The sequence below is a fragment of the Schistocerca piceifrons genome, chromosome 7 (assembly GCF_021461385.2).
Source record: "Schistocerca piceifrons isolate TAMUIC-IGC-003096 chromosome 7, iqSchPice1.1, whole genome shotgun sequence".
NCBI classification, from domain to species: Eukaryota; Metazoa; Arthropoda; class Insecta; order Orthoptera; family Acrididae; genus Schistocerca; species Schistocerca piceifrons.
The window spans coordinates 80,083,672-80,107,812 of record NC_060144.1 but is presented as its reverse complement, the minus strand read 5'-3'; the positions used below and the strand labels follow the sequence as shown (position 1 = coordinate 80,107,812).

Below are 24,141 nucleotides of genomic sequence, written 5' to 3'. Positions count from 1 at the left end.
AATTAGCCTACTTTACCTATTTTCATTCACTGCTTTCATATGGCACCATACTTTGGGGTAATTCGTTATTAAGAGAAAAAGTATTCATTGCACAAAAGCGTGTAAGCAGAATAATAGCTGACGGCCCGGGTCGCCGAGCGGTTCTAGGCGCTTCAGTCTGGAACCGCGCGACCGCTATCGTCGCAGGATCGAATCCTGCTTCGGGCATGGATGTGTGTGATGTCCTTATGTTAGTTAGGTTTAATTAGTTCTAAGTTCTAGGGGACTGATGACCTCAGCTGTTAAGTCCCAGAGTGCTCAGAGCCATTTGAACCATTAGAGTAATAGCTAGACCTCAGCCACGATCACCTTGCAGACATTTGTTTAAGGAACTCGAGATATTCACAGTACTGCGTCGCTGATGACGCAAGTGGAGCATAACTAACGCCAGTCGCCACGGCTCAGGTTGAGTTATTAACAACAAATTTCATAAGTGAATATATTTACTGCGAAGGTACTGTGAATATCCCGAGTTCCTTAAATAAATGTCTGCAAGGTGATTGTGGCTGAGGTCCAGCTATTATTCTGCTTTCACGCTTGTGTGCAATGAATAATTTTTCTTTTAATGACGGATTACTGCAGAATACAATGCCACATGAAAGCAGTTAATGAAAATAGGCACAGAAGGCTAATTTAGTGATATATTTATTCCCAAAATATGCAATAAACCTAATAGCATAGGAGGCAACGGCCTTGCCGCAGTGGATACACCGGTTCCCGTGAGATCACCGAAGTTAAGCGCTGTCGGGCGTGGTCGGCACTTGGATGGGTGATCATCCAGGCCGCCACGCGCTGTTGCCATTTTTCGGGGTGCACTCAGCCTCGTGATGCCAATTGAGGAGCTACTCGACCGAATAGTAGCGGCTTCAGTCAAGAATACCATCATAACGACCGGGAGAGCGGTGTGCTGACCCCACGCCCCTCCTATCCGCATCCTCCTCTGAGGATGACGCGGCGGTCGGATGGTCCCGGTAGGCCACTCGTGGCCTGAAGACGGAGTGCTTAATAGCATAGGTAGCTGAATGTAACAGTTTCAACAGATCATTGTTTCTTCCAATTCAGTTTCTCATCAGTGCACACACACCCAGAAATTTTGAATATTCTGGCTTAGCAACAGACTTCTGCTCATAGTCTATTTATGTCAATGGTGTTATGCCATTTACTGTACAGAATTGTATATATTGTGTTTTCTCAAAATTTATTTAGAGTCCATTTGCAGAGAACTATCCAATAATTTTCTGAAAGACATTATTTACAATTTCTCCAACTGATTTTTGTTTGTTGGGTGTGATTACTATCCTCAGCAAAAAGAATTAGCTTTGCATCTTCATGAATGTATAGGGTGGCAAGTCATATCTATTAAGAACAATAAGGGGCCCAAGACTGAATCCTGTGGGACACCATTCTTGATAGCCTCCCAGTAAGAGGACTCTGCTGGTTTTTGCAGACTATTTGTACTGTTAACTTCAACCTTCTTCATTCTTCCAGTTAAATATGAATTAAACCATTTGTGCACTGTCCCACTCACACCACAATACCTAAGAGTTTCTAGAACAATTTCATGATCCACACAATCAAAAGCCTTTGAGAGACCACAAAATATCCCAGTGGGTGATTTTCGGTTATTCAGTGCGTTTAATATTTGGTCAGTCATAGCATATATAGCATTTGCTATTGAAAAGCCCTTCTGAAAACCAAATTGACGTTTTGTTAGTACTAACAGTTAGTAGTAACAGATATGTGATGCTACTCTTGAATACATTACTTTTTCAAGAATTTTGGATAAAGCTGTCAAAAGTGGGATTGGGCGGTAGTTGTTAGCATCAGACCTACCCCTTTTTTAAGCAATGGTTTAACAATAGCGTATTTCAGTCTATCTGGAAAAATGCCCTGTTTCAGTGAGCTACTGCATATGTGGCTGAGAATCCTACTTATCTCTTGGGAACAAGCTCTCAGTACTCCTCTGGAAATGCCATCAATTCCATGAGAGCATTTACTTTCGAGTGAATTTATTATTTTCCTAATTTCTGTAGAAGAGAGAGGTCGAATTTCAATTTTACCAAATTGCATAGGTATTGCCTCTTCCATATACTGCCTGGCATTTAGAGTGCATAGTTGGACCCTGTTTTCTCTACACTACTTAAAATTGATAACTGAAACTGTTTTCAACTTCTGAATTTCTGTTAACAAACTTTTCATTGCGTCTGATAGAAATACAGTCTTCCAGTGCTCCCGGTTGCCCTATTTCCCTTTTAACAACATTCCAGATTGTTTTAATTTTATTGTCGGATGTCCAAATCTTAGACATAATGCACGTACTTCTGTACCTTTTAATAACTTTTCTTAATACAGTGCAGTGGTTTTCATAATGTTTCTCTCTTTCTGGACTATTACTCCTCCTAGCTATAAGATAGATTTCCCTTTCCTGTTTACAAGATATTTTTATCTTTGTAGTAAACCATGGCTTTTTATATGATTTATTACAATTATATTTCGCTGTTTTCTTAGGGAAACTGTTTTCAAATATATTCACAAAGATATCATGAAATAGGTTACATTTTAAATTAGCATCAGGTTCCCTGTACACCTCATTTCAGTCTAACTGTTGCAAGCTTTCTGTAACATTTTCAGTCATTAAATCGTTTATTGAACGCACTATTTTGGAGGACTGTTTTGAATTACTGTGTGGAGCAATTTCATATACTGTAGCTAGCTGTGCATTCTGAGCAGACAGACAGATCTTAACAGGAAAAGTTTTTATTTGATTAAATTTATCTTGGGGTATAAAAACATTATCTGCCAGTGTCCTGCTTCCCTGTACTACTCGAGTAGGAAAATCAATAACTGATGTTAAATTGAAAGAACCAAGTGATACTTCAAGGTAAGCTTTCTATCGGACTCTTTCAGAAAATCCACACACTGACACTTCTTACCATGTAACCCTCCGTCTTCTTATTTCATGAACATACATTGGTATGGGCATTCCTACAGAGGACACGGCGCTGACTCACATCAGACAGGACGACTCAGCTAAGCTGTTCCCCTCAGGCACAAGGTGATTCAGCTGCTCCTACCAATAGGTTCTATGTACACCGGAACCCCTTCTAATACCACGCAGAATATTTTCCTATTCTCTTCCTCGCTATTAGTCCTACACAAAAAATGAACAGGAACTTTATGTGGCAACTTTAATGTAGCTAAATTTTGTTCTAGAATAAGTTTTCGTTGGAGACTGCAGGTTTAGAATTATTCTAGAGAAACATACTAAAGAGACCTTCAAACGTGCTTTTACTGAATAACTCTAAGCCCGTGGCGTCCAGCGATAAAGCATTCCAGTGCAGAATTTAACAACATTAAATTTCCTACATGAACGTCTTGCTCATTTTTTTCAGAAGGACTACTAGTATGAATGCAGCGAGCTAGAGAATATTAAAATCTCGCGTGTGGTTCCTGAAAGCACTGTGTGTTGCACAAAACCTATCGGTAGAGGCAGCTCTATCACCCTGTGTATCCTCAGCAGTTAAAGACATCGTTATTGTGTTTTCACCTAAATGAGTTGTGATGTGACGTATTAAAGCGTGCACAGTTTTCTTTCATAGTATGGTGATACGATACGATAGGAAACGATGTTGGTAAAATAACATTTGCAACTGAATGTGACGTCAGTCTGTGCCCAGGGCAAATAGTGGCCCGTGTTTTCCCTCCTCCGTGTTACCGAAGATTAGACGTGGCTCCCCACATTTAGACTGTGAATGCACGACATGCAGACGCCCTACTTGTCCTCAGCTGCACCAAGGCGGAACACAGTCACAGAGACTGTCAGATTGTTAACCCACCTGGTGTCTTCTATGTATGTCCGCAGCTCGTGGTCTCGCGGTCGCGTTCTCGCTTCCCGAGCCTGGGGTCCCGGTTTCGAGTCCCGGTGGGGTCAGGGATTTTCACCTGCCTCGAAATGACTGGGTGTTTGTGTTGTCCTCATCATTTCATCATCATTCATGACAGTGGCGAGTTTGGACTGAGCAAATGTTGGGAGTTTGTACGGGCGCTGATAACCGCGCATTTGAGCGCCCCACAAACCAAACATCACCATTATCTTCTACAGATGTATATTTTCCTGTGTAGAAGAAACACTCCGTTTAAACTTTATAGCTAGCTGGTTAACGTTCATTGTGCTACTAAATGAGAAGTCTGTGGTGTCACCGCCAGACTCCACACTTGCTAGGCGGTAGCCTTTAAATCGGCCGTGGTCCGTTAGTATACGTCGGACCCGCGTGTCGCCACTATCAGTGATTGCAGACCGAGCGCCGCCACACGGCAGGTCTAGAGAGACTTCCTAGCACTCGCCCCAGTTGTACAGCCGACTTTGCTAGCGGTGGTTCACTGACAAAATACGCTCTCATTTGCCGAGACGATAGTTAGCGTAGCCTTCAGCTACGTCATTTGCTACGACCTAGCAAGGCGCCATTATCAGTTGCTATTAATACTGTGAATCATGTAACGGCAAGACCGACGTTCACCATTAATGGATTAAAGTTAAGTATTCCACCAGCTACGTCCGTTTTTTTTAAAGTCTAGTTTCCTTGTCCTGTTCCAGACCTCACGCCAGCCTGCGTGAGCTAAAACGCGCGCCTTTCGGCTTCCTCTAATAGGGTGTTGGCTCTCCTGCCAACCCACAACAAAGTCAGTTTTCAAAGAGAGATGCCAACGGATTCTAATTGACGAATAACGTAGCAAAAATGGTTCAAATGGCTCTGAGCACTATGGGACTTCGGAGGTCATCAGCCCCCTACAATTAAGAACTACTTAAACCTAACTAACGTAAGGACATCACACACATCCATGCCCGAGGCAGGACTCGAACCTGCTACCGTAGCGGTCGCGCGGTTCGAGACTGTAGCGCCTAGAACCGCTCGGCCACGAATAACGTGGCACACAAAGCCCTAAACTGCTAACAAATGATGCGACTAGGGTTCGACTACGACATCACACGTAACACAGTTCCAGTACGTAACAATTAGAATGTACACGATAGCAGATCGATAAAACACTGAGATGACAGAAGGCACGGGATACCACTTAATATCGTGTCGGACTGCCTTTCTCCCGGCATAGTGAAGTAACTCAACAATTCGTTGGAAATCCCCTACAGAAATACTGAGCCATGCTGCCTCTACAGCGGTCCATCATTGCGAAATTGTTCCTGGTCCAGAACGTTGTGCACAAACTGACCTCTCTATAAAAATGAAATGTCGTGTGACGAGGGCCTCCCGTCGGGTAGACCGTTCGCCTGGTGCAAGTCTTTCGATTTGACGCCACTTCGGCGACTTGCGCGTCGATGGGGATGAAATGATGATGATTAGGACAACACAACACCTAGTCCCTGAGCGGAGGAAATCTCCGACCCAGCCGGGAATCGATCCCGAGCCCTTTGGATTGACAGTCTGTCGCGCTGACCACTCAGCTACCTCTCTATTATAACCGATAAATCGTCGATGTGATCCATGTCAGGTGATCTGAGTGGCCAAATTATTCGCTCGAATCGTCCAGAATGTAAACTATCACGAACAGTTTTGGTGCGGTGACAAAAGGCGCCTTTACGTACACAACAATTCCATCGTTGTTTGTTAACATGAAGTCCATGAATGGCTGCAAATGGTCTCCAAGTAGCCGAGCGTAACGATTTATCGTCAATGATCGGTACATTTTGACCATAGGACCCAGTCCACTCCACGTAAACACAGCTCACACCATTATGGAGCCACCACCAGTTTACACAGTGCCTTATTGACGACCTGAATCCTTGGCTTCGTGGTGTCTGCGTCACACGGGAACCGCACCATCAGTTCTTACAAACTAAATATGGACTCGGCATAAAAGTTTTGTGGGTATGGTACCGCGTCATAATGTAAAAAACTACTGCTGCTGGAGAAAAACCAACGTTTCGGCCACGATTGCAGCGACCTTCTTCTGGGTCTAATCCTTAGACCCAAAAGAAGGCCGCTGCAATCGTGGCCGAAACGTTGGTTTTTCTTCAGCAGCAGTAGTTTTTACATTATGACGCGGTACCATATCCACAAAACTTTTATGTCGACTGACTCTGGTCGCGGAAGCCTACGCAGTTATATAAATCTGGACTCATCTGAACAAGCCACGGTTTTGCAGTCGTGTATGGTCCAACCGATACGGTCACGAGCCCAGGATAGGCGCTGCTGTCGATGTCGTGCTGTCAGCAAAGTCACAAGAGTCGGTCGTCTGCTGCCGTAGCTCGTTAACACATTTCACTGCACTGTCCTAATGAATACGTTCGTCGTACGTCTCACATCGATTTCTGCGGTTATTGTCTGTCAGTACTGACAGCTCCACGCAAACGCCACTGGTTTCTGTCGTTAAGTGAAGGCCGTCGGCTAAAGATTTGTCTGTGGGGTGAGTTAATGCCTGACATGTGATATTTTCGGGACACTCTTGACATGGTGTGTCTTGAAATATTGAATTCCTTAACGATTTCCGAAATGGAATGTCCCATACATCTAGGTCAAAGTCTGTTTATTCCGATCGTGCGGCCATAATTACGTCGTAATGTATCACCTGAGCACAAATGACAGCTCCGTCAATACATTGCCCCTTTTTTACCTTGTACACACGACACTACCGCCGACTGTATATTTGCATATTGCCATTGCATGACTTTTGTTAGCTCTGTGTATAGCACACCTGTAACGGGAGCGGAGGACTTTATTTCTGGAGCCCACGGTGCGACTGTAATACTTCAAAGATAATCGCACATGTTACCTAATGTGCGTGAGGCTCAGCACAGACGATGCAGGCTGTGAATTGACGTAAGAGGCGCGCAGTTCGAAGCCCATTTGTAATGAAGACAGCGCGATGTGCAACTCATGTTGGGTTTATTGAAGTAATGTGGAATGCCCACCCATATCAGGCTTCGAAAGTCTCAAGCACCCAAGCCATGCGTTTCGTGATTTTTTTCATTCTTTTTTTTTTTTTTGACAACCTGAATAAAGATTTGTCGTTCTTTTACTTTACTACCAGAACACTGGAAAAGCTGTTGACCGATTTGCTTCAAATATTTATACGATATCCTAGTAAATATCTGGACCGACATTGGCCAGGAAAACCGTCTTCTCATTCTTGCTCTGCCCATCATGCGTTACTTTGCTTCCAGTGCAGAATTCCTTCACATATTCTACCTCGTGGTCCACAGTTTTCATAGTAAGTTTCTCACAAATTCATTTCCTCTATTCCCCATAACTTTCGTGTTCCTTCTGTTTACCGTCCACCCATATTTCCTGCTCGGTAGACTCTTATTTTTATTTAACACGTCATGCAATTTTTCCTTACGTCTATGAGGATGGTAATGTCATTAGCGTATCTTATTCCTGTCATCCTTTCACCTGAATTTTAATACCACACTCGAACTTTTCCTATATTTCCGTCGTTGCTTTTTCGTTGTGTAGACTGAACAGTAGGGGCAAAAGATTTCGGTTCTGTCTCATACCCTTTTGTAATCTGAGCAATTCCGTCTGTCTTCCACACTGTTCCCTTTTTATTCTTGTACGTATTCTATTTTGTTCATCCCCTGTTTTCCTGTTGATTTCGAGTGCGTTTCACCATTTTACGTTACTGAACGCTTTTTCTCGGTCGAAAAAGCCGGCAAAACTATCTTGATTTTTCTTAAGTTTTGCTTCCATTATGGTATTAATGAACTTTTTAATATGTTCAACAAGTTTCACGAAAATATTTATTTCACCTGTGCACGCGAAAATGAGTTCCGGCAATAGAATTTTCTAGATCTTACTCTTACGAGTGACAAAGTTAGCTCCAATATCTTCCGCAAAGAAACCAGTTCCGATGAAATTATTCCATTCACGTCAGTACACCAGCATTCTCATTAGATGGTCTTTTTTCATTGAACTATTCATAGAGCCACCTCCAAACCCCTTTCTTCTGAAAATCTCCTTTTTGAAATCAATCTGATTAAAACTGTGGCTGCCAATAATGGCTATGATCCTTCTATGGTACATAGTATTTTTAGTAGGAAAACCAATAAGAGAGTCACTACCCTAGGCCTCTCTAATAACGAACCTAATGGAAAGAAAAAAATTTCTCCATACCATTTCTGGGTCCAATTTCTTACTGTATACAGCGTTTACTTCATAATAAATATAACTATAGCGTAGCCTTTTCCGCTAATAATTCTTTAAAAAGTAATATCATACATAACTTGAAACCTACGCTTTCCCCTCTGCATAATTCTGGTGTTCATAAAATTATTTACGGTAATTGTCCTGCCTATTACATAGGCCAAACAGGCCGAACTATTGGGACAAGATTCAAGGAACACCTTCTCGGCAAAAAAGGCACCAATGTTCACAATTCAATTTTTGCGGACCATTTGTCAATCACAGGGCATAATCCTAAAGATGTAAAAGACGTCCAGATCTTGCACCCCTTAGAAGAGCTAGAGATTTTTAAACACCTATCTCTGAAGGACGATCTAATTCTGAGCGAACAGTTGCAATTACCCAATAAAAACTTTCTTCAAGATATAGTGTAAGACGTGTATATTTCTATTGTCTATTGTCAAACCACAATTTATGAAATATGTTTATATTTTATTAATCGGATTAAGTAGCAATAATTAATGTTTGTCATTTTGGAAATAATTGTGGTAGCAGAGAATGTCTGCATCAAAGTATTGTTGGCGGGAGAGACCGCACTTTAGCGTTCGTAGGAAGTCAGTAGTAAGCGAGAAGTGAAGCGAGTCGATAGCAGGTCTGAAGCGAGAGGTTGAGAGGAGCGGTATGCCTGCCAGCCACCAGCTATGATTTACAAGAGATTATAAACGGATGTAAAGAGATATCAGCGAACTATTATCATAACAGGAACTAATATTATTGATTTTTTTTGTTTTTTAAGAAACTCAAGACTACTGAAGGTATGTTTGCGAAATGCTAGTTGTAAAATTATTGTAAAAAGTAAGTCACATTTGAACATTTGTAAAATCATTTCATTATCAACAGTAAATATTTCAAGAATCGTTTTCAGAATATAATTAATTTTTGCCAGCAATATAGCAATACTGATTATAATCCATCCCAAAAATCATCAACGTAAAACTTTCCAAAATTTTATTGTTGTCAAGAAAAAGTTTAACTATGAATTACGTAACTTCAGTCAAATTAATTAAAGAATAACTTCAGCTTTGCTATTAAAGAATAACGTCAGCTTTGCTTTTAAAGAATAACGTCAGCTTTGGTAATAAAGACAGCCACTTATTATGAAAGCCCACCAGCAGCTAATAGAGTATAGTAAAACAGAGTAAGTATTATCATGCCGCAGCTCGGTGTAGCAGTCAGATGGCGATCCAGTAGCAGTTAAAAAGGTAAGGAACAGTTTTTGATTATTGCACGTAACGACTGAGGGCCACGACGACGACACATTCTATGTTTCGTCGAAATAATCAGCAAATCACTTTTAATAAACAGCATTTAAATTTGTATGCAAAGATTGCACTTATTATTTTTGAGAAGGAGAATTAATTTTAAAAGGAAGATTTAATTTGTTATTATTAAGCAAGAGATAGAAATCCTAAGGGAAGGTTTCATAGGTTACTGTAGAAGGGAAGGTTACGTAACAAAAGAGATACAGAGGAGACGGGAAGGTTTTAATACAACCGGTAATTAAAAATGGTCTGAACGACGATACTGTCCTTAATGTAGACTCTTAAACATCATTTTCCTTTCCAGTTTGACATTTTTATGTACATTTGAACTATGTTTCATTTATAAAATAAGACCGTTACGGTATGTTGTTATTTTTATGCACTGATTCCTGTTGTTGCATGTGATGTTAAATTGTCTGTACAGTGCGTCAGCTGCTATTGTCTGTAATTCGATCACTTCTTGCTAGATGGCGCGAATCTGTTTTCAACTCGTGGCTGCCTCGGCCTGTTATCCGTATAGTCTGGCGGTAGCGGCGGTTTGATACAGTTGTTTGGCTCTAAGCGATCTCGTGACTGCCATTGGATTTCGATGGAACATTTTATTCCAATCGACAAACATGTTACGTTTTTACAGTTTAATTTTCATTCTTGTGATTATTTCAATCTGACAAGAGCTCTTTTGCACAGATGTTTTTAACCTATGGTGTGATTACATGTAAGCACACTGCTTGTACAATATATCGTAGTAATCCTATTAATTATATTATATTATTGAGCCTTGCCATTGTATTTTCTAGATAATCCTATGCAATTTTTATTCTGATGAAGGCCGCCTTAGAGCTGTCGAAACCATTGTCAGTTTGACAACAATTTTATGCAGTCGAGGTGGCTATACGTACATTCTGCAATTAACGCACGGTTGCTGGACTTGAGCCTACAACAATGTTTAAAATTTCAACATTTTAACTACTTGTTGGAAATGAATCAAAGTTCTGGAGCATGTTTTCAGGTCACCCAGTCGTGTACAGAATCTTATGGTTTTTAATATGGCTGTATAATACAAAGTTTTGAAAAGCACAACCCTCAGTCGCGAACACAACTAATTTGTGACCTAGGTTTCTGTGTCACAAGGGACACCTTCTTTGGACAAAAATTAAAACTGAAAGTTACAGCATAACGTACCAAAAAATACGAAAGCTGCCGTCATACCTGACAGCGTCAGATGGTCAGCATTAAAATAAAATGCAACAGAGGTGCAAGCCACTAGGGGCTGCCATGTTTCCTCTGCTACAGTCAACACAAAGACTGTATCCTTCTACATTCAGCGTTTCCTTAAGCGCAATATGGGGATCACACCCTAGCCACGAAAATCTGCCCCTTGTCGTAACACCAACTCCTCGGTAATACACTGATGGCGCTAAACGTGATGGCAGGTAACGTTCAAAGAAAAATAAGAATTCATCGAGGTACAGAGTCTGTTCAAAAGTATCGGGACACCGTTATGTAATGCGGCACTGAACACAAGACATCACAAGAGGGGGTTCCTCCAGTATGAAAAAATGGTGGAGCATATTGTGTTGTAAACAGGAAGCAATAATAGCAAAGTCTGCCCCTGGTAGCTGAGTGCTCAGCACGACGGAATGTCATACCTACCGGCCCGGGTTCGATTCCCGGCTGGGTCGGTGATTTTCTCCGATCAGGGACTGGGTGTTGTGTTGTCCTTATCATCATTTCATCCCCATCGACACGCAAGTCGCCGAAGTGGCGTCCACTCGAACGACTTGCACCAGGCGAACGGTCTACCCGACGGGAGGTCCTAGCCACATGGCATTTCCATTTTTAGCAGTAGCAGAACCGGTTGGCACAAAGACTGTAGCAGAGGACACATGGCAGCCCCTAGTGGCTTGCACCTCTGTTGCATTTCATTTTAATGCTGACTATCTGACGCTGTCAGGTATGACCGCAGCTTTCGTATTTTTTGGTACGTTATGCTGTAACTTTTAGTTTTAATTTTTATCCAAAGAAGGTGTCCCTTGTGACACCGAAACCTAGGTCACAAATTAATTGTGTTCGCGAATGAGGGTTGTGTTTTTCAAAATATTGCGTGTACAGAATGTTGGACGTGACGTGGCGTGAGCACAGCGTCACTATAGTGCCAAATGTGGCTGTCCTCGCAGCAGAAGGCAGTTGGAGGAACGGGAAAAGGCAGAGTCGACCAACGAGCCGTTTCGGTGCACTGTGATGATCCTCTTCATTACAGCGTGACTTGGAGAGATCATCTGAATGACTCCTGACGTGGAAGAATTATCGAGAAAGTGGGAAAAGGACGGAGCGTGCTGAGGATATCCCACGAGTTTGGTATTGCTCACAGAACTGAAGGCACTGCTTGCTGAAGCAGAGGAGGTGGCGATCCACGGTCTACTGCAGCAGCGGATGACCGCTACATCGTGCAACCGGCTAGAAGGGACCACGTCAAACAGCGGGTGCAGCTGCAGCCACATTTGACAGGACGCCAAGGTCCTTAATCCCGCGCTTCACAGCGGCACAGGAACTGCAATGGTTTGGTCCCTTTCCCAGACGACCAGTACGTTGTCTTCCGTTGACGCCAGGACACAGGCGGCACCGTTTGCGGTTATGCCGAGAGCGTAGGGACTGCCGGGCCAACAAGGTGTGGCTTCGTGTGCTCTTTTGGGATGAGGACAGATTCAGAGCGAGCAGTGATTCTTGACGTACCCAGATATTGGATCGAGAGGACATCCGTCAAATGGACTGGCCTGCCCCTTTACTCGACTTATATAACATCGAGCACGTGTGAAAGCGTTGGGTCGACATACTGGATCACCTCCGCAACGAGCGTCAACAACGACCGAGATGGTCACACATCCTTTTACGAACCATCATGATTAGTTGCGACGTCAGTGTAATTATTGTTTTTGAATAAAAGTGTCATTTCTGTTGGCGTTGTTCCGTATTTCTTGTAATTACCTTCTGTGCTGTACTGTAGTGTAGACGTTTTTACTATGTATCGTCGAAGTTTCTTCGAGCCATGTTATTTGGCTGCGACACCGGATGCAAAAGTTAGTTTTATCCTTACGTTTTGCACACCAGTCTATTTTCAGGTTTTTAGCTACTACTCATTTACCAGTTATTGTATTTTAAAGTACAGACCATGCACTATCTTGCCCATCGGCTAGTTTTGAGTCAGTAATATTGGCCGAGCCACGTTTGTATATCACCAGCTATGTGGTTGACCGGCTGTCACAGATGTAATTGGCCCGGCTGAGTCTCCACTTTCCGTAACGCACGCACAGAAAATCCTCGTTTGCTGCGACCGGGAAAGGGAGGAACTTGTTCTCCGTCCCTTGGCAGGATTTATGGCTCGGCCCCTCCAGTGGGAACAAGCAACTGGCGGATACGTTGCCGAGCGCTGAGCGCCAACAGCAGACTACGCTGGCGTGTCTTTCTGGCTGACTTGGTAAAAAGGTTAAATTAGTAGCCACTTTAGAGAGAAACCATATTTCAGACGGAAACATTAACGAACTTGTGGATGTCTCCCCATCATTGCGTAACTGCAGTAATATACAACTCTTTCATCATGCCTACTCTGCTCATCCCTTGGTCTGCCTCCACAGTTTTTTCATTCCACATTTCCCTCGATTGACGAGTCCTTGATTCTTTGGGATGTGTGCTATCAATCTATCCCATCTTTTAGTCAGATTCTGCCACAAAGCTATTCTCTCAGAGGTTCAGTATCTGTTGGTTAGTTATTTGATTTATCAAACTACTGTCCAGTATTCTTCTGTACATTATACTCCCAAAACTTATCGTTGCTTCTTTTCTGTACTGTGTCGCCCAGGTTTCGGTTACACATAATGCTACAGTCTAGACAAATACTTCAAGAAAAATCATGCAAACTCTTAAATTCATCTGCTTTGCCTTGACAGTAATCATATGTAATATAGGGTGAGAACAAATTCTTCCCTCAGTACAAAAAATAATCTCTAAGGGGCAATGCTAGGTGAAGTTGTGTCCTTTGTCGCAAACGGTAGCTCATCTCAAGATTTTTTATGGACACGCTTCCAAATGTCTATGCGCTCTTTTGTAAATGACAACTCTACTGATGAAGTTTTTGTGGATACATGTACTCCGGTTTCCTTCTTTTCTGCTTCTTCTGCCGCCCCCGCTCCCCCCCCCCCCCCCCCCCCCGCCCTCTCTCTCTCTCTCTCTCTCTCTCTCTCTCTCTCTCTCTCTCTCTCTCTCCCCTCTCTTCACGTTGGCGTCAATGCAGGAGAAAGCAGATTCCGTTATTTGGCTCCGTGAAATGTGGTCGCCTATTAAGTTCAGTGGCAGTTCCGGAGTTGAGAAAAACCGCGAGATGTGAAGAATTTGATGAAAAGTTTAAAGAGGCGTGCAGGGTCGGTGACAAGGCAAAAAGAGACAGTGTTTAGTGATGACACTGCTGATGCAATGCACGCAGCATTTCAGTGCAGTCCCCAGTTATCCCCCACATCGCGTTTCCACAGAAATGTGCGAACCTGAAAGCTCTGCTGCAAAAATTTTTCACAAACAGTGCATATCCTTGTATATCAAGAGCATCTCCTACAAGATTTGCAGCCACATAGGGGCAGATGTGCTCAGTTCGTTAGGAACACGGAGAAACGATCCCATTCAGACAATGATTGCGATAATAAAGTTTGTTTTACCCCTGAAGCAACTATTCAATTCTCTGAGAAAGTAAAAAAGCGTATTTTATCGATTTAATGGTTGGAGACCCCCATATCGTCTTCCAACACATAGCGGACAGTCTAAAGTGAATGTGTGGTTTGGCTTATTGCAGACCGTTCATCCACTGACCCTGTCATAAAAGAAACACTTTACCTGAACACAAGAAGATAGACACTGACACTTCCAGAGCATACTACATGGACACCAGATTTCTGATAATGTCATCGCTGACGTCGTTAATGACGTCATTATTGCAAGATTGCCCATAACCACACCATCCCCAACCTGCTGTGGGATAGACCAAGTTTGCATCTGTATAAAAGTGTGGGAAATTCAAAAATTTGTGAGAAATTCTAAGTTTGGTGAGAAATTCAAAATTAGCCCATGTTACTAGCGGATTTTCCCCCGGCTCCTATGAAATCACTGTGAGAGTAGGGCGGTTATTCTAAATATAAATAGGTGGGAAATCTTCAAGGAGGGTTGTAATGCTCGGGAAAGGCGGTCACTTGAGCTAGGTACATAATTTAAGACGGCCACTGAGTTTGTCCTTTCTTATGTCACTCACCTGAGACAAAGCATGTTCCCCCTGAAGGTCCAAGCACGTCTGTTAGACAAGGGGTGTTACTCTGCTGCCATTCTAAGCCTGTGGATACGTGTAAATATTTTTCACCCTACAGGCAGGAACCAGCCTGGTCTTGTCTGGTGACCTGCTTAACTTGTTTTCCCCAGCTATTATTTATTGCATGGCCATTTATAGCAGTCAAGTCACTTACAGAATGCAAACTGACTACTGGCTGCTCCTCCTTCCCGCCCCCTTCCTTGATGTCACACACACTGTCGGTACTAAGTCTAACTCCACTAGTTCTAAGTTTAAAAAAAAATCCCCTGACATAAGAGTTTAAACGATAGTCTCTCTAAATATGGATAAAAAATATCCTAAGTCCACTAGTGCTACGTTCAAACCATACCAGTCCAACGTTAAAGTTTAAACATTTTAAATCCATACCAGATACCTTAAGCTTCAAACCACAGACATTTTAAATTTAAAATGGCGGGGAAATAAACAAATTCACTTGTTCTCAATTTAAAATGGCAACAAATTCAAACTATTCTTACCCTATGTTTAAAATGATAAGAAATAAAGAGCAGCACTTGACGGGAAACTCACTGGTTGTTAGATCTATAAGGCTCTTAACCTAATCTTACAACTGTAGCAACCTCTATGGATGTCAAACACGTTCTGCTCTCGTCCTTGATAGGACAGGAGCAGGAGGGATTCGCACATGCTTCTTTATTTAAACGTCATGGCCCACACAGCGATGCAGGCGCGCAAACGCCATCTGCAAACTGCTGCCACTTTATCTAGTACCATGACTAGCGATTCCATAACTCGCGTCTTTGCCACGTGCTGGAGGCATACACTGAGGTGACAAAAGTCAGTACAGCGATATGCACATATAAATATGGCTGCAGTATTGCGTACACGCGGTATAAAAGGGCCTTGCGTTGGTCGAGATGTCACTTTTACTGAGGTGATTCCTGTGGAAGGGTTCCCGACATGATTGTGGCTGCACGCTGGGAATTAACTGATTTTGAACCTGGAATGGTAGTTGGAGCTAGACGCTGGGACATTCCATTTCGGAAATTGTTAGTGAATTCAATATTTCGAAATCCGCAGCGTCAAGAGCACGCGAGATAACCAAATTTCAGGCATTACCTCTCAACAGAGACAATTCACTGACTGATAGCCTTCACGACCGAGAACAATGGAATTTCCTAACAGCCAATCAACACTGCGTGTAGTAACCGCAGAAATTAATAATGGGACGTGCGATGAATGTATCTGTTAGGAAAGTGCGGCGAAAATTGACTTTTATTAGCTATGGTAGTCGACGACCAACACGAGTGCCTTTGGTAACTTGATGACATCACCTGCAATGCCACTTCCGGTCTTGTGACCATGTCAGTTGCATCCTAGAGAACTGTGAAACCGTGGCCTCTTCAGATGTCCGGATTTCGGTTGGTAAGACCTGATGATAGGGTTATAATGTGGCGCAGATCCCACGAAGCCATGTACCAGGTTTTCAACAAGGCACTTTGCAAGCTGGTGGTGGCTCCATAACGGTATGGCTGTGTTTACGTCGACAGGACTGGGTCCTCCGGCCCAACTGAACCTATGTTGACCGGAAATGATTATGTTCGGCTACTTGGAGACCATTGGCTGTCATTCAACGATGGAATTTTTATAGATAGCAATGCGCCATGTCACCGGGGCACAATAGTTGGTGACTGATTTGAAGTACTTTTTGGACGATTCGAGCAAACGATTTCGCCACCCAAATTTGACATGAACCCTTTTGAACATTAATGTGATCTAATCGAGAAGTCAGTTCGTTCACAAAATCCTGCTTCGTCAACATTTTCGTGGTTTTGGATGGCTACAGAGGAAGCATGGCTCAATACATCTGCAGGGGACTCTCAACGACCTTTTGAGTTCATGCCCCGTCGAGCTGTCACAATATGTCGGCAACAGAAGGTGCGATACGATATTAGGAAGTATCCCATAACTTTTGTCACTTCAGTATAATAGTTAAGGAATCTGAAGATGGCAGTGATTAGTGAAAAATGTTCATAAGTGACGGGATACTGGGCATTCTATAAGCAAGCTTACATAGGATTTCTAAATCACATCCCCACGAATGCCTGTGGGATTCCTCAAACATGAGCGTTAGTGCAGGAGGCCTTTCTGCCGATCATGATAGTGCATGTTAGGATATGTTATGTGGAACGACTATGCATATGGTCTTGGGGAAATTCTGCAAGCCTACTAGGTCTGAGTACATTGAAATATGTTTAATTATAATGAAATAGTTCTGAAAATCGTCAAACTTAGAGGTGTGCAAGGCTGGGAGCAGTTGGATTTTAACAGTGCAACTCTGAAATATTTCAAAGCTTTTTGGAGTTAAGAATATTCCATATGAAGCAGGGACATAAATGCCCCCCTCCACTCTGTAACATATTACCGTAAAACTGCATCAAAATACCCAAAACTATAGACAAAATGACTGACCTCAGCTCATTCTGCAAGGTGAGCAATGCAAGATTGCGATCCTAAACGTATTGGTGCAGTCTATATGCTTCTAAGTTTACTTTTCAAGATGGGTATCCTACATGGAGATCCATGATGTCACTGATGTTGTCAGAATCAGTGGTGGTATCCAAGATGGTGTACCAGGCCTGCAGAACTGCTAGTACAAAATATCAGTAGTTGTTTCAGTTTCAGGGACGCTGCAGTTGTCTACCCCTACCATTCATTCTCAGTGTTCACTCGTCAGGTGAGGTCACCAGATGTGCTTAGTACAGAATAGTGAAAGGTTAATAATCATGAAGTGTCATTAGAGATTCACCACCTCTAACAGTAAATGCATTTTTGTTGTCATGTTCTCAGATCATATATTGAACACACTTTTAATTTTTGAAATTCCACGTTTTATTAACTTGAAATTGGTGCTTTAACGCTATGAGTGGTATGAATTAGATCAGAATCGAACACAAATAACTGCAGTGTTCAGTGCTCAAATGACTCCAGTGCTATTGGATTGCCATATAACATGGTGGGGAGTATCCAGGCACAGTGAAAATATACAACAATGAGGATATCACATAGAGCTGTCTATTTCAGGAGTCTACATTTGGAAATCTAATGTGCGATAGCTCAGCCGTACATTGTGTAGTGCATGGGTATTTTGGATGGTGGGAGTATGTGTATGGAATTTTTGAAAAAGAGTAGCATCTGCTTAGAAAGCTTACGCATCAGAACCGTTAGATGAACTGCTTGCTACGAATTTCAGTGCATGTCATTCTTCAGTATGCAGTATGTACGACATGTCAGCATCATCACTGCCGGAGGTTGCTAGAGAATTACGTGCATAATTGTTATTATTTGTATACTATAAGATGTTACTTCAAAAAACTAGAAAACAAATGAATACTTATCTCAGTAAAGTGTGTTTCGCTTATCAAAAACCTTAAACATGTTGAAATCTATGAAAAGATACACACACAGTAAATAATAATGACAGCGATACTACTACTATCACCATTACTACTAATAATAATAGTAATAATAACAGGAATAATAACAGTAATAACAATAACAATAGAACAATAAACATTGCGTTGCTGGAGAGGCTTTTGTGCCTGAGCGATACAGATAACTATACCGTAGTTGCAACCACAATAGATGGGTACCTGTTGAGAGGCCAGAAAAAGGTGGGATTCCAAAAGAGGGACAGCAGTCTTTTCACTAGTTGCAGGGGCAACAGTCTGGATGATTGCCCTGGCTTTGTACCATTAACCAAAGTGGCCTTGCTGTGCTGGTTCTGCGAACGGTTGAAGACAAGGGGAAACTACTGCCGTAATTTTACCCGAGGGCATGCAGCTCTACCGTATGGTTAAATGATGCGACGTCTTCTTGGGTAAAATTTTCCGGAGGTAAAATAGTCCCCCTCCGTAGGAGACACAAAACTGGCGTTCTACGGTTCGGAGCGTGGAATATCAGATTCCTTAATCGGGCAGGTAGGTCAGAAAATTTAAAAAGGGAAATGGATAGGTTAAAGTTAGATATAGTGGGAATTAATGAACTTAGGTGGAGGACGAACAGGACTTATGGGCAGGTGAATACTGGGCTACAAATATAAAATCAGATTGGGGTAACGCAGAAGCAGGTTTAATATTGAGTAAGAAATAAGGAAAAAATGAACAGCTTTGGGAACCCATTATTGTAGCAATGATAGAAACGAAGCCCACATTTACCACAGTAGTACACGTTTTTATGCCAACTAGCTCCGCAGATGAGGAGGAGATTTAGGAAATCTATGGTAACAAAAAATAAATTATTCAGATAGTTAAGGGAGACGAAAATTTAATAGTCATGGTGGACTGAAATTCGATAATAGGAAAAGGAAGAGAAGGAAAAGTAGTAGGTGAATATAACTCGGGGATAGGAATGAAAGAGTAAGCCGCCTGGTAGAATTTTGCATAGACCTTAATTTAATCATAGCCTATACTTGGTATAAGAATCATGAGGGAAGGTTGTATACATGGAAGAGACCTGGAGACACCGTAAGGTTTCAAGTTAGTTATATAATGACTAGAATGAGATTTAGGAACCAAATATTAAATTGTATGACATCTCCAAGGGCACATGTAGACTCTGACAACAATTTATTAGTTATGAACTGGAAATTAAAACTGAAAAAACTGCTAAAAGGAAGTGATTTAAGGAGATGGGACTTGGATAAACTGGAAGAACCAGAGGTTGTAGAGGGTTTCAAAGGAAGCATTAGGGAACGATTGACAAGAACAGCTGAAAAGAATACAATAGAAGAAGAATGGGTAGCTTTGACAAATGAAATAGTGAATGTAGCAGAGGATCAAGTTGCTAAAAAGACGAGCGCCAGTTGAAATCCTTGGGTAACACAAGAGATATTGAATTTAATCAATGAAAGGAAAAAAATATAAAAATGCAATAAATGAAGCAGGCGAAAGGGAATACAAACGTTTAAACAATAACATCGACAGGAAGTGCAAAATGATTAAGCAGGAATGGTTGGAGGAAAGTGTAAGGACGTAGAATCGTAGATCACTAGGGGTAAGGTAGTACTGCCTATAGGCAAATTAAAGAGACCTTTGGAGAAAACAGAATCAAGTGCTCAGATGGAAAACCAGACCTAAGCAAAGAAAGGAAAGCAGAAATGTGGAAGGAGCATGTAGAGGCTCTATACAAGGGAGATGTGCTTGAGCGCAATATTATGGTAATGGAAGAGGACGTAGAGGAAGGTGGGAAGGGAGATACGACACTTCGTGAAGTTTGGCAAATAGCCCAGGAGTAGACAACATTTCGTTAGAGCTACTGATACCCTTGTCCAAGTCAGCCATGACAAAAATCTTCCATCGGGTGAGCAAGATGTATGGCTCAGGCGAAATACCCTCAGACTTCAAGAAGAATTTAATAATTCCAATCCCAAAGAAAGCAGATTTTAACAGATGTGAAAATTACCGAACTTTCAGTTTAATAAGTCACGGATGCAAAATACTAACACGAATCGTTTATAGAAGAATGGAAAAACTGGTAGAAGCCGACCTCGGGGAAGATCGGTCTGGATTTCGGAGAAATGTAGTAACACGCGAGGCAATGCTGATCCTACGGCTTATCTCAGAAGATAGATTAAGGAAAGGCAAACCTACGTTTCTAGCATTTGTAGACTTAGAGAAAGCTTTTGACAATGTTGGCTGGAATACTCGCTTTCAAATTATGAAGGTGGCAGGGGTCGAACACAGGGAGCCAACAGCTATTTAAATTTGTACAGAAACCAGATGGCAGTTATAAAAGAATTGAGGAGCATGAAAGGAAAGCTGTGGTTGGAAGAGAGTGAGACAGGGTTGTAGCCTATCCCCGACGTTATTCAATCTGTATCAGTAAAGAAAACAAAAGAAAATTTGGAGTAGGAATTAAAGTCCATAGAGAAGACATAAAAACTTTAAGGTTTGCTGATGGCATTGTAATTCTGTCAAAGATGACAAAGGACTTGAAAGAGCAGTTGAACGGAATGGACCGTTTCTTGAAAGCAGGATATAAGATGAACATCAAAAAAGAAAAAAAGAGGACAATGGAATGCAGTCGAATTTAATCAGGTGATTCGAGCGGAATTAGATTAGGAAATGAGACACTTAAAGTAGTAAATGAATTTTACCATTGTGGAGAAAAAATAACTGATGATAGTCAACTAGGGAAGATATAAAATGTAGACTGGCAATAGGAGGAAAGGGTTTCTGAAGCAGATAAATTTGTTAACATCGAGTACAGATTTAACTGTCGGGAAGTCCTGGTAGTATTTGTACGGAGTGTAGCCGTATATGGACGTGAAATATGTACGATAAACAGTTTAGACAAAAAGAGAATTTTTGAAATTTGGAGTTACAGAGAAATGATGAAGACTAAATGAGTAGACTACGTAACTAATGTGGAGGTGCAGAATACAACTGGAGAGAAGAGAAATTTGTGGTACGACCTGACTGAAAGAAGCGATCAGTTGGTAGGAGACATTCTGATGCATGAAGTCATCACCAATTTAGTACTGGAGGGGAGCTTGGAGGGTAAGAATCGTAGAGGAGACTAAGAGATGAATGCAGTAAACAGATTCAGTCGGATGTAGGTTGCTTTAGTTATTCGGAGATAAAGAGGCTTGCACAGGACAGAGTAGCATGGAGAGCTACGTCAAACAAGTCTTTGGACTGAAGACTACAACAGGAACAATAATAATAATAATAAACCCCGTGGAGGCCCAGGAAAAGAATAGGCCTCCGGTTTGTTCTGACAGTCGTAAAAGGCGACGAAAAGAACAAACCACTAATAGGGCTAATCCCCCTTTTAGTGTGATTAGTTGGTTCAGGACAGAACTACTGAAGCCTCGGACAAGCGCTGTCATGGTCGGGGACAACGCTTGAACCCTATGCCCGTCCACAATGGTAACGACACTGCTAGCCACACGGAAAATGATTTAAATCCAAATAGAGGTGTTTTGCGGGATATGCGTCCTGCAACCACTCTAGAAGGAAAGCAGAGGATGAGATGGTCAGATGAAGTTAACTGACACCTCATATTCTTTTATTACCAAGCAACAAACTTAGGAACCATCACAACTGGATACAGATCACAAGTATACACAACATTTATTTCCAGATACCGAGAATTAAAATTTTTAACAGAACAACGACTAGCTTATCAGATCCGTGTAATAATCAAAAAAACAGGATACTCCAGTCAGAATTAGAAAATATCAAACAAGAAGTATACAAATACTGGAACAAAATAATGTTCAATCAGAAAAACAAGAAAATACAGTAATGGACTCAAACATCCCAGAGCAAACAAGCAAAGAACACGCGTCGATTAAACAATCAGAGGAAAACGAAATCTTAAGACAGCCACCAGAACAAGCACAAATAGAACACGAAGTGACACACATGTTAAATATAGAAGAAAAATTTCAGCTGACACATATTGAATACAAAGACAAAAATACAGACATTAGACCATTCTTGCATAGACCCCCAAAAACCCACAAGTCGAAACAACAATAACAACTATCAACACAATCATACACAACAAAATAAATGAAAATACAACTATGGAAGAGTTACAACTACTGGTTTATATAGGAGCACTCATTACACTAAATATACACACTAGGCAGAGATCAGAACCAACTAACACACAGAAGAAACCCACAAAACCAGGATGACAACATAGGCTACAGATCAGAATAGAAAAATTGAGGAAAGACATTGGGCGGCTAAAACAATTTATAAGAAATGAAATATCAGACAAAAAACGAAAAAGGTTAGGTAAAACCTCACAACAAGAAGCGATAGAGCAATTAGATGAAAAGAAGCAGAAATTACAAGCATTGGCCAAACGACTTTGAAGATACAAAAAAAGTGAAAGTAGAAAGAAGTTTTGCCAGACAATAGATAACACACACATTAAAAAAGGCAATCCACCAAACATAACAGACATGGAACACTTCTGGAGCAACATATGGTCAAACCCGGTACAACATAACAGACATTCACAGTGGATACAAGCAGAAACAGATGATGCCACAAATGCCTGAACTGATAATTTTGCAACATGAAGCCACCAGAGCAATTAATTCTATGCCCAATTGGAAAGCCCCTGGAAAAGATAAAATAGCAAATTTCTGGCTAAAGAAGTTCACCTCAATACATTCACATCTAACTAAATTATTTAACAGTTACATTACAGACCCATACACAGTCCCTGATACACTTACACAAGAAATAACTTATCTGAAACCTAAACATCAAGCAGACACAGCAAACCCAACAAAATATCGCCCCATAACATGCCTACCAACAATATACAAAATATTAACTTCAGTCATTACACAGAAATTAATCACACATACCACACAGAACAAAATTATAAATGAAGAACAAAAAGCCTGCTGCAAAGGAGCACAAGGATGTAAAGAGCAACTGATAATAGATGCAGAGGTGACATATCAAGCTAAAACTAAACAAAGGTCGCTACACTACGCATACACTGATTACCAAAAAGCTTTTGATAGTGTACCCCACTCATGGTTACTACAAATATTGGAATATACAAAGTACATCCTAAATTGATACAGTTCCTAAACATAGAAATGAAAAACTGGAAAACCACACCTAATATGCAAACAAATTCAAATGATATCACATCACAGCCAATACAGATTAAGCGTGGAATATACCAAGAAGACTCATTAAGTCAGTTCTGGTTCTGCCTTGCTCTGAACCCACTATTCAACATGCTAAATAGTACAAATTATAGATATAATGTTACTGGAACATACCAACACAAAATCACACATTTGCTATACATGAATGATCTAAAACTACTGGCAGCAACAAATCAACAACTCAACCAATTACTAAAGATAACAGAAGTATTCAGCAATGATATAGATATGGCTTTTGGAACAGACAAATGTAAGAAAAATAGCATAGCCAAGGGAAAAGACACTGAACAAAAAGATTACATATTGGATAACCACAGCGACAACATAGAAGCGATGGAAAAACAGATGCCTATAAATATCTAGGATACAGACAAAAAATAGGAATAGATAATACAAATATTAAAGATGAACTAAAAGAAAAAATAGACAAAGACTAACAAAAATCTGAAAACAGAAGTGACAGAAAGAGACAAGACAAAAGGTATAAATACTAATGCTATACCAATATTAACCTATTTATTTGGAGTAGTGAAATGGAGTAACACAAACCTAGAAGCACTCAGTACACTTACACGATCATAATGCCACAAATATAGAATACATCACATA

At 41.3% G+C, this 24,141-nt stretch overlaps 1 pseudogene; it reads left to right on the top strand.

Annotated features, from left to right (window-relative positions):
* The first annotated feature begins 722 nt into the window (after positions 1 to 722).
* On the top strand, positions 723 to 840 carry LOC124709190 (annotated as a pseudogene).
* The last annotated feature ends 23,301 nt before the right edge of the window (positions 841 to 24,141 follow it).